Source organism: Balaenoptera acutorostrata, chromosome 3 (genome assembly GCF_949987535.1).
Source record: "Balaenoptera acutorostrata chromosome 3, mBalAcu1.1, whole genome shotgun sequence".
NCBI lineage: Eukaryota > Metazoa > Chordata > Mammalia > Artiodactyla > Balaenopteridae > Balaenoptera > Balaenoptera acutorostrata.
The window spans coordinates 179,105,895-179,115,405 of NC_080066.1; positions in this window are offsets into that span (position 1 = coordinate 179,105,895).

The following is a 9,511-nucleotide window of genomic DNA, read 5'->3' on the forward strand; positions in this document are numbered from 1 at the left end:
TGGTCCACGCCAGGCTGGGGCCTCCTCAAGAACCAGCCTCAGTTCTGAGGGCATCAGAGCTCCCTGGCGGCAGCTGGACAAGTCTGCCAGCCCACCCCCAGCCCAGCAGCAGCCAGTATTCGAACCCTGGAAAAAAACACAAGGGGGCCAGAAAGGATCCTGGCTGGTGCGAAGAGAGGTCACAAAGCACAGGCACTTGACTCCTGTCCTCCCTCAGGACCTATGGGCCCGTCGTTCACACGTGCTTATATAATTCCCAAGCACATGGTAGATTACAAGATGCTGCCAATGAATACTTTATATATTTTTTGGACTTTTTTTCATCATGGTAAAATATATACACCACAGAATTTACCATCTTAACCATTTTGAAGTGTACAGTTCAGTGGCATCAAGTACATTCACCTTGTTGTGCAACCATCACCACCATCTAGCTTATATTTTATGTGTTGTGTACTTTGCAGTTTCTATTCACTCACTTAATTAGGGGAGTAGGTTGCTACATCCAGGCATAGGACAGTGCTGTGAAAAGGCATTGATAGCAAGGGAAGTGAGAAAAACAATAAAAAGAGACAGGAAAAAAGAGCCAGCAGCTGACTGGAGCCATGAGTGTTGAGGCAAAGTCCTCTCTCTCCTCCCCCTCAGGCCCTGGGGACACTGTTGAGTAACAAATGGAGAAAGGGAGGTGGAGGGTGGGGTGAGCATCAGAGGACAAGCTTCTGTCTCCAGGCGGGCACACAGGGCCTACGATCAGGACACGAGGAGAGGTGGCTGCTGAGGGGGTGGGCTCTTTAAATCCCTCCTATAGGGCTGTTTTAGGCTCACGTGGGACCTGGGTTCCCCATCAGGAATCGGGGCAGGCTCTGTGACCTCCACTCCTGCCCTTTAGGGTTCTGACACCGTTCAGGCCACAGGCGGGGGTGGGAGTAGCCCACAAGAGGCAGTGGGAGCCCATCCCCCCACCTGCCAGCCCTAATGTCCCTGCCCTCCCAGGTCCCAGGGGGACAACAGTAAGGGAGAATGTGGATGAAGTGTGCACGCAGGGCTCTGCCCACATTTCCTGCCCAGACACTGGTCCTGCTCAGATGGTACCAGAACATTCGCCAGCAGCCCTGGCTCTGCTGCTGCCAACGCTGCAGATGGCAGGGGAGGCGGGGGAGGGGCGGGGGCGCCCATGCCCGGCTCTGGCAGCTTGCACACTTGAGCTTGGGGCCGGCTTGGGGAGGCCCCAGGAGAGCCCTTCCCCCACACTGCACACCTAATCCCCACCCAGCAAGCCCTCTCTTCTCCCCTCCGCCAGCTCACTGATGATGGGAAGGAGGGGAGAATGCCGGCACTGGCTGGGGGGGGGGGGGGTCTCAGTTAACCCCCATGTGACCTTGTGAGGGAGGTGGCACTAGCCCTCTTGGGCTGATGGGAAAACTGAGGATCAGAGAGGCAAAGTCCCTTGCCTAAGGCCACTCAGCAAATAGGGGCTAAGCTGGGATTTAGTGCCCTGGTCATTCTGGTCAGATGTTCACCCCCATTCAAGTCTCACCTTAGGACCCACCTCTAGGCATCTCTGAGGAAGAGGTCCAGATGATGCAACCTGAAGATCCTTGCAAGACGGGCTGGTCTGGAAAGGCCTCTGAAGCCAGTGTAGCAGGAGCCTGGAGCATCAGTGGCATCCAGGCAGGCTTCCTGGAGGAGGTGGGGTTTCAGGTGACGGTGGGAAGAAGAGATAAAAGTGGCAGGGCTTGGAGACCATGCCCTGGGGCCGGGTAGGTCCTTTGTCTCCTGACCTCCTGCCCTCATCTGGGCGTCTGTGGACCACCCTGGCCACAATCCCTGCCCTCTATCTCTCAATCCCGTTCCCTGGTTTTATTTTCTTCATGGCTCTTGCTACTCTCTGCTGTTACCTGATTTACTTGTTTCTGTGTGTTTACTTGATCTCCTCAGCTGGAGTGTGTGCTTTGAGATGAGGGGAGGGGAGCTGGGGAGGAGAATGAACAAATGAGTGGAGGATTGATGGAGGGAGGGGAGGAGAGGGAGGGAGGGTTGGAGGAGGCCTCTGGTTGCGGTGGCTGAGTGGACGAGGGAGGACAGCAGATCAGGGGTCACTGAGAGTGAGGTTCCTGTAGACACCCGGGTGTAGGAGTCCAGCCCATCCCTGCTTCGGGCTCCAGAGTTGGCCAGTCTGGCCAGATTCGAGCCTTCTGTGTTTCCTGCCGCCTCTCTCAGGCTGGGATGGAGAAGGTTCTTGGAATGTGAGCTCTGGACCTGCGGCAGCTGAGAGATTTGTTCACTCCATGCCCCTACGGATGCTGGGACTTAGCCTCCAGGCTGCCCTGCGGGGTCACGTGGAGCTGCCCTCTGCAGGGCCAACGCCCCCAAATCACTGCTGCCCCATCCTGTTGCCCCCACCGTCCCTCACTCGTTTCTCCTGGGAACACTTTCTTAAAAGTCAAGGATTCAGGGAATTCCCTGGCGGTCCAGTGGCTAGGGCTCTGTGCTTCCACACTGCAGGGAGCATGGGTTCCATCGCTGGTCGGGGAACTAAGATCCTGCATGCCGCACGGTACGGCCAAAAAAAAAGTCTAGGATTCAGTGTCTGCTTCTGGGGGTACCCAGACTTCTGGGCAACCAAAGAACAAAATTGTACCCAATTCACTCAGAAACATAGGGGAGTCAACACCATGTGGTAAAGGCTCCAAGAAGAGTCCTGCCCTCTCCCGCCTCCCGTGGTCCTGGGCCCGCCTCACGGGATTGCACCCCACCCACAGGTCCCAGGGCCCAGCTTCTGGCCCAGGGCTGTCTTTGGGTTCCTCATCCTCCCTGCTGCGTCCCCACCCTGGGCCATCTCTGTGGGAAGCGGCAGCAGCCTCTCCAGGACTCTGCCCCGTGCTGGGCTGTTCTACCAGGTGAGGATGGACTGAGCGCTGTGACTTGGGCTCAAAAACTATAAGGAGGGGAAACCATTTCTACCAAATATTTATCAAAACAAAACATGTGAGTATACTTACTTATCACGCAGAAATAGACAAGCCAGGTCAGGCAGAGAAAAGAAATGAGGGCAGCCCCGCTGGAAGGAGGGGCTTCCAGGCACCACAGGACATGGATCATTTCGTCCCACCTGGGACAGCTCTGGTCCGTGCCTTGTTCTCCCTTCCTCTGGACCACCTGTAGCCCCTGGGGAAGGGGCGCAGGCCTGGCAAGGGAGCCTCTCTCTGGGCCCTCCATCCTTGGGCCTGGGCGTGGTGAGAAACACAGAGCACGGGATGGCGCCAAGGTGGCCTCGCCGGGACGAAATTGCCACTAAGTGTACACCTGCCGCCAGTGGGCAGGTGTTAAGCAAGGTCACACCTGGGGACCCAGGCTTCTTCAGCAGCCCACCTGCTTGGTCCTGGTCCAGGCCTTGGCTCCTGGGGTGGGTGGGCTCCTGCCCTCCTGCCAGGCTGAGGGCCCTTCCGCAGCTGGCCTCAGCTCCAGCCCCATTGTCAATGTCCACGCCCTCCCGTTTCTGGGCCTTTGCACCTGGTGTCCTCTCACCCTGGGATGCCTTTCCATGGAGTGTCCTCCTGGAAAACTCCTCATCTCAGCTCCCAAAGTTGCCTTCTCTCAGAAGGAGGTGTGACCCCAATCGGTGTATGTGGCTTCCAAACAGCAGCAGCCTGGGGGTCACCAAGCAGGTCGTAGGAGGGGGACCCTGCAGGGGCCTGGGCACTGGGGCAAGGAAATGGAGGCCAGCCCTCTACGAGGCTTAGGAGGCGGGGACAGACCAAGAGGCAGAGCCTGAGGTCAGGGATGGCCACAAGCCAGGCTGACTGGAGGCTGAGCGCCAACTCCTGGTGTGCTTGTCTGGCACTGTGCTGAGTGGCATGGCTGATGGCGGGGGTCAAGGCAGTGCTGAGTGGGCATGCTGGTCCAACAGGGTGGAAGCTGAGGATGCCTGGAGCTGGGCAGGTGCCCACACCCACTATTCCAGCCCAGAAACTCCCATCTCCCTCCAGGGAGCCCCTCCAGGGAGCCCCCCCAGGTTCCCAGTTGCTCCCTCTCTCTGAAACCTGCCTTACGTCTATTCTGGACCCTGGACAGTGTCCCCAGTACCTTTCTCACCCTGTCCCTCTATTGTTCAAGAACCTGCAATGGCTCATAACTGCCTGACACATCCCATCCGGCACTCAAGGCCTTCCATGGGCTTCCCTGAGTCTCCGGTGTGACTTAAACTCCTGACAGACGTGGAAGCTCTTCTGCTTCCTCATGTCCCTTCCAGACTGCCCTCTGCCCCCTTCCAGACTGCCCTCTGCCCCCTTCCACTCCCAGGAATGCCCACTCAGCTACTTTTCCTCTTGTCCCAGCTCAGAACAGGAGACAACGCGCCAATAAAATAAAGGCTCATGGGCTTCAGAGCCCCTGGAACGGTGAGGGTGGGCCCCGGGTGTGGGGCGGGGTCCGCAGGGTGCCACCTCTGTCCGGATGCCCCCCCTTCCCGGCCCCCAGCACACACCGTTTCACCACTTCATTCTTCGATAGCTGTAAACCCTCTTCTCCAAGCAGAGGGTGACCCCTTCTGGGGTCCCTTCTCTGTGGCTCCCACCCAGGACGATGCCAAGGTATGGGTGACCTGTAAGTCCCCTAGATGTCCAAACGGCCACTGGTTAGGCCTCTGGCCTGGGCCCCAGGAGACCGCGGTTCCGGTCCTGTCTGCCTGGGATTCCCCGGCAAGACATTCTCCCCTCTGATCTGTTTCCTCACCTGGAGGATGGGAACCAAGCCTGTGAGCCCAGGGACAGAGGAGTTGCAGCCTCGGTCTGGGGGTCAAAGACCCCGGACGCCCCGACACTGGGACGCGCCCCTCCGTGCCAGGCGCGGGGCCATGCAGGCGGCGAGGTGGGCGCGCAGGCCGGGGCTGCGGGAACTGCGCGGGCTGCGCTTGGAGAAGCTGGGCTGCAGAGGTGGACGCCGATTTTCCCCACTCCACTGGGCAGGAAAATTATTTCTTCGGATTCTTCTGTGTTCCCGCCGGTTCCGTGCCTGCAAGAGATCTAGAGTCTGGTCGGAACAGTGGCTGCAGCGAGCCTCAAAGTCACGCAGCGGCAGGGACACCCGCTCCGGCTGCGATTGGAGGCCGAGGCAGCCTGCCCGCAGTGGCCGGAGCTCTTCGGGGCCCTGGAGCACCTCCAGCGCCTCTTTCTCTGGGCTCTGCTCTGGCGGCACCCCCGCCAGGGCGGTGGATTCGCTCTGGGCTTCTGACATCAAAAACGAGGGGCCCAAAAGAAAAGCGCGTGGGACCGCCCCGCGCATCCTCTGCCCATTATTGCGGATCCCACGGCAGCTTTGCCAGGAAGAGTCTCAGCCCCACCTTAGAGGGGAAACCGAGGCACAGAGGATGAGGTGAACGTTCCCAGTGGAAGTGAAGAGGCTGCGATTTGTCTGCCGCAACGTCCGAGCTCTTCCCCGTAGCCAGTGGCCTCGCTTGCGCACAGATGGGGCCAGCCAGGCGGAGGGAAGCTGCAGCAGGTAAAGCAATGGAGACAGTCCCTGTACCGAAGCGCCCAGGACAGAGAGGTCACGTCCGGGCGGTCAGACTCAGGGAGGACACAACCAAAGCCTCCCGTCTGAGGGTGCGGGGCAGGGGTGGGGTCACAGCTGAGGTCCGGGAGCCCAGCGTGCTGCTCTGGGGCTGGGGAGCGGGGGCGCCAGGGACCGGGGCAGCCTGGGACACAGCTACGGTGACTGACCCAGTTGGCACAGGACTGCGTGGGTTCCCGGGACCTGGGGCTTTCGGCTCTCAAATGGGACAGTCCTGGGCAAACCAGGATCAGTTGGTCACCCTAGGCAGATAAAGAACTTGCAATGGTTCAAGACCAAAACGGTAGACTGCGAGGTAGTGGAAGCTGCAGGGCTAGAAGGAATCAAGTGGAGGGGGGAGGGGTTTGCCTCTGGAAGTATTTCTGGCTGGGAGGGAGGTCAGGTTGGCCTGTTCCAGGGGTCTGCCAGGAGCTGAGTACAGTCCTGAGGGACTTGGGGGCTTTTCCTGGTGGAGCTGCCCCTCCGGGACCCGGTCTCGGGTCCCGCTCCTCCTCAGGGCAGCTACCCCTGGATGCTGGGTCCGGCCTCCGGGCCATCTCGATCGCCATCCCTTCATTGCTAGCGTCTCTCTGGCCAAACGAGCACCCCAGGGGGCAGAGGGAGTACAGTCAGGGCCTCGTTCAGATCTCAGCTTGGCCTCATCCTTTCCCTGGGAGAGGCCATTTGCAGCTTGAGCCTTTGTTTCTGCATCTGCAAGATTGCATAGTGACCTTTCTCTACAAAGATGCTGTGAAGCTGGAAGACTTGAAATAAGGTCTGTGGAGACCCTGGCACACCGAGGGAGTGTAGCTTCTCCTGGGCATTGGGTCTGGGAGCAAGGAGCTTGGAAACAAATGGAACAAGTTTGAATTGCTGAGCAGGAGGACAGGGGCTGGATAGGGGCTCCCAGACTCCACTCAGCCCCTGGGGGCCCTGTCCACAGTCCCCAGGGGGTGTTAACCCAGAGACTGCGCTTGTGGCCAGTGTCTCCCACCCACATGGCTCCCTCCCTCCTTCCTGAAGAGAACCTTGTTCTGGGCACGGAGGCCCAGGCCCAGCCGAAGGACTACATTTTCCAGCCATCCTCACAGCCAGAACGGCCAGGTGAATCGTGTGGGGAATCGTGTGGAAGAAGTTGTTAAAAGGGATTTTTTGTTGTTTTTGTTTTCTTACAGCTTTATTAAGGCACAATTGACTTACAATAATCTGCTCACACGTAAACCGCACAAGTTGATAAGTTTCGACATGTATGTCAGGAAACCATCACCGCAATCAAGATAGCAAACATCTCCATCAACTGCAAACATTTCCCCTTGCCTCTTTGCAAGCCGTGCATCACTTTCCCCCTCGCCCCGTCCCCAGGCAACCCCTGATCTGCTTTCCACCATTACAGATTAGCTTGCACTTCTCAGAGTTTTATATAAGTGGAATCCTACAGTGTGTATTCGCTCTCCTTTTTTTATTTTTTATTTTTGGCTGGGGGAGTTCTGGCTCTTTCCACTCAGCATAATGATTTTGAGATTCATCCATGCTGTTGGGTGTATCAGTAGTTCATTCCTCTTTATTGTTAAGTCATATTCCACTGTATGAATAAGCTATCATTTGTTTATCCATTTCCCTATTAATGGACATTTGGGTTTTTCCACTCTTTGGCTATGATAAGCAAAGCTACTATGAACATTTGGGTCCAAGTTTGTGTGTGGACATATTGCTTTAATTTCTCTTGGGAAAATACCTCAGAGTGGAATGGCTTGATCATATAGTAGGTGTATCTCTAACTTGTTAAAAAATTGCCAAACTGTTTTCAAAGTGGCTGCACCATTTTACATTCCCAGAAGCCAAGTATGAAAGATCCAGCTGTTCCACATCCCTGCCAACACTGGATACGGTGAGTCTTTTAAATTTTAGCCATTCATAATGGGTGTGTGCTGATACCTCACTGTGCTTTTAATTCTCATTTCTTGAATGACTGATGATGTTAAGAATCAATTTTAGTGAAGTGTCTGTTCAAATCATTTGCTTATTTCTTAGTTGGATTGTTTGGGTTATTATTATTCAGTTATAACTGCTCTCTCTATATTCTGGACATGAGTTCATTGTCAGAGACCTGTATTACAAATACTCTTGGGCTTCACTGGTGGCACGGTGGTTAAGAATCCACCTGCCAAGGCAGGGGACACGGGTTCAAGCCCTGGTCCAGGAAGATCCCACATGCCGCAGAGCAACTAAGCCCGTGCACCACAACTACTGAAGCCCGCGCCCCTAGAGCCCGTGCTCCGCAACAAAGAGTAGCCCCCGCTCGCCGCAACTAGAGAGAGCCCGCGTGCAGCAACGAAGACCCAAGGCAGCCAAAATTAAATAAATAAGTAAATTTTTAAAAAACCAAACCAAACAAATACTCTTTACCAGGCTTTTGCTTGCCTTTTAACTTTCTTAAAACTGTCCTTTTATTTTTTTTATTTTTATTTTATTTTTGGTTGTGTTGGGTCTTCATTGCTGTGCGCAGGCTTTCTTACTTGCAGCGAGCAGGGGCTACTCTTCGTTGCGGTGCACCGGCCTCTCATTGCAGTGGCTTCTCTTCTTGTGGAGCACAGGCTCTAGGCGCGCAGGCTTCAGTAGTTGTGGCTCGTGGGCTTAGTTGCTCTGTGGCATGTGGGATCTTCCCAGACCAGGGCTTGAACCTGTGTCCCCTGCATTGGCAGGTGGATTCTTAACCACTGCACCACCAGGGAAGTCCCAAAACTGTCTTTTGAAGCGTAATGTTTTGATAAAGTTCACATTATCAATTTTTAAAAATAATTTGTATTTATTGTGTTAAGAAATCCTACCTAGCCAATCGTTTGTTGCTAGTATGTAGAAATACAATTGGCTTTGTATCTGGCAATCTTGCTAATCACACTGATTAGTTCTAATAGCTTTTTTTATAAATTCCTTAGAAATTTTTACGTAGGTGACCATGCCATCTGTGTGTAAAGCGTGGTTTCACTTCTTTCTTTACATCAGTATGATTCTCGTTTTGTTTTGTTTTCTTACCTTATTGCACTAGCTAGGAACTCCATTACAGTGTTGGATAGAAGTGGTAAGAGTGGACACCCTTACCTTGTTCTCTGTATTGGGGGAAAGCATTGAATTCTTCACTATTAAGTGTAACTTAGTATTAAGCTGTTAGGTTTTTCTTAGATGCCTTTTTCAGGTTAAGAAAGTTCCTTTCTGGGACTTCCCTGGCAGTCCAGTGGTTAAGACTCCACACTTCCACTGCAGGGGGCATGGATTTGATCTCTGGTTGGGGGAACTACGATCACACAGTGTGGCAAAAAAAAAAAAAAAAAAATTCCTTTCTGTTCCTAGTTTACTGAGTCTTTATTAGGAAGAAAAGTTGAAATTTGTCAAAAAATTTTTTGCGTCTATTGAGATGATCATTTATATATATATATATGATCATATATATATGCATATATATTTTAGTTTGTCAATATGCTGAATCACAATGATTGATTTTCAAATGTTAAACCAATCTTATATTGCTGGGATGAACCCTACTTTGACATGATGTCATTCTTTTCATACTTTGTTGAATTCCACTTGCAAATATTTTGTTAGGAACTTTTATGTCTATGTTCATGAGGAATATTGGTCTGTAGATTTCTTTTCCTGTAATGTTGTTGTCTAGTTTTGGTATCAGGGTAATGCTGGCCTCAAAAGATAAGTTGGAAAGTTTCCTCGTCTTCTACCTTTTGTGAGAGTTTCTTTAGAATGGGTATTATCTCTTCCTTAAGTGTTTGGTAGAATTTGCCAGAAAAGCCATCTGGGTCTGGAATTTTCTTTGTGGAAGCTTTTTAGCTACAAATATAATTTATTTAATAGATATGGGGTTATTCAGATATCAATTTATTCTTGAGAGAGCTTCGGTAGTTCAGATCCTTCAAAGAATTTGTTCAGTTCACTTAAGTTGTCAACTTTT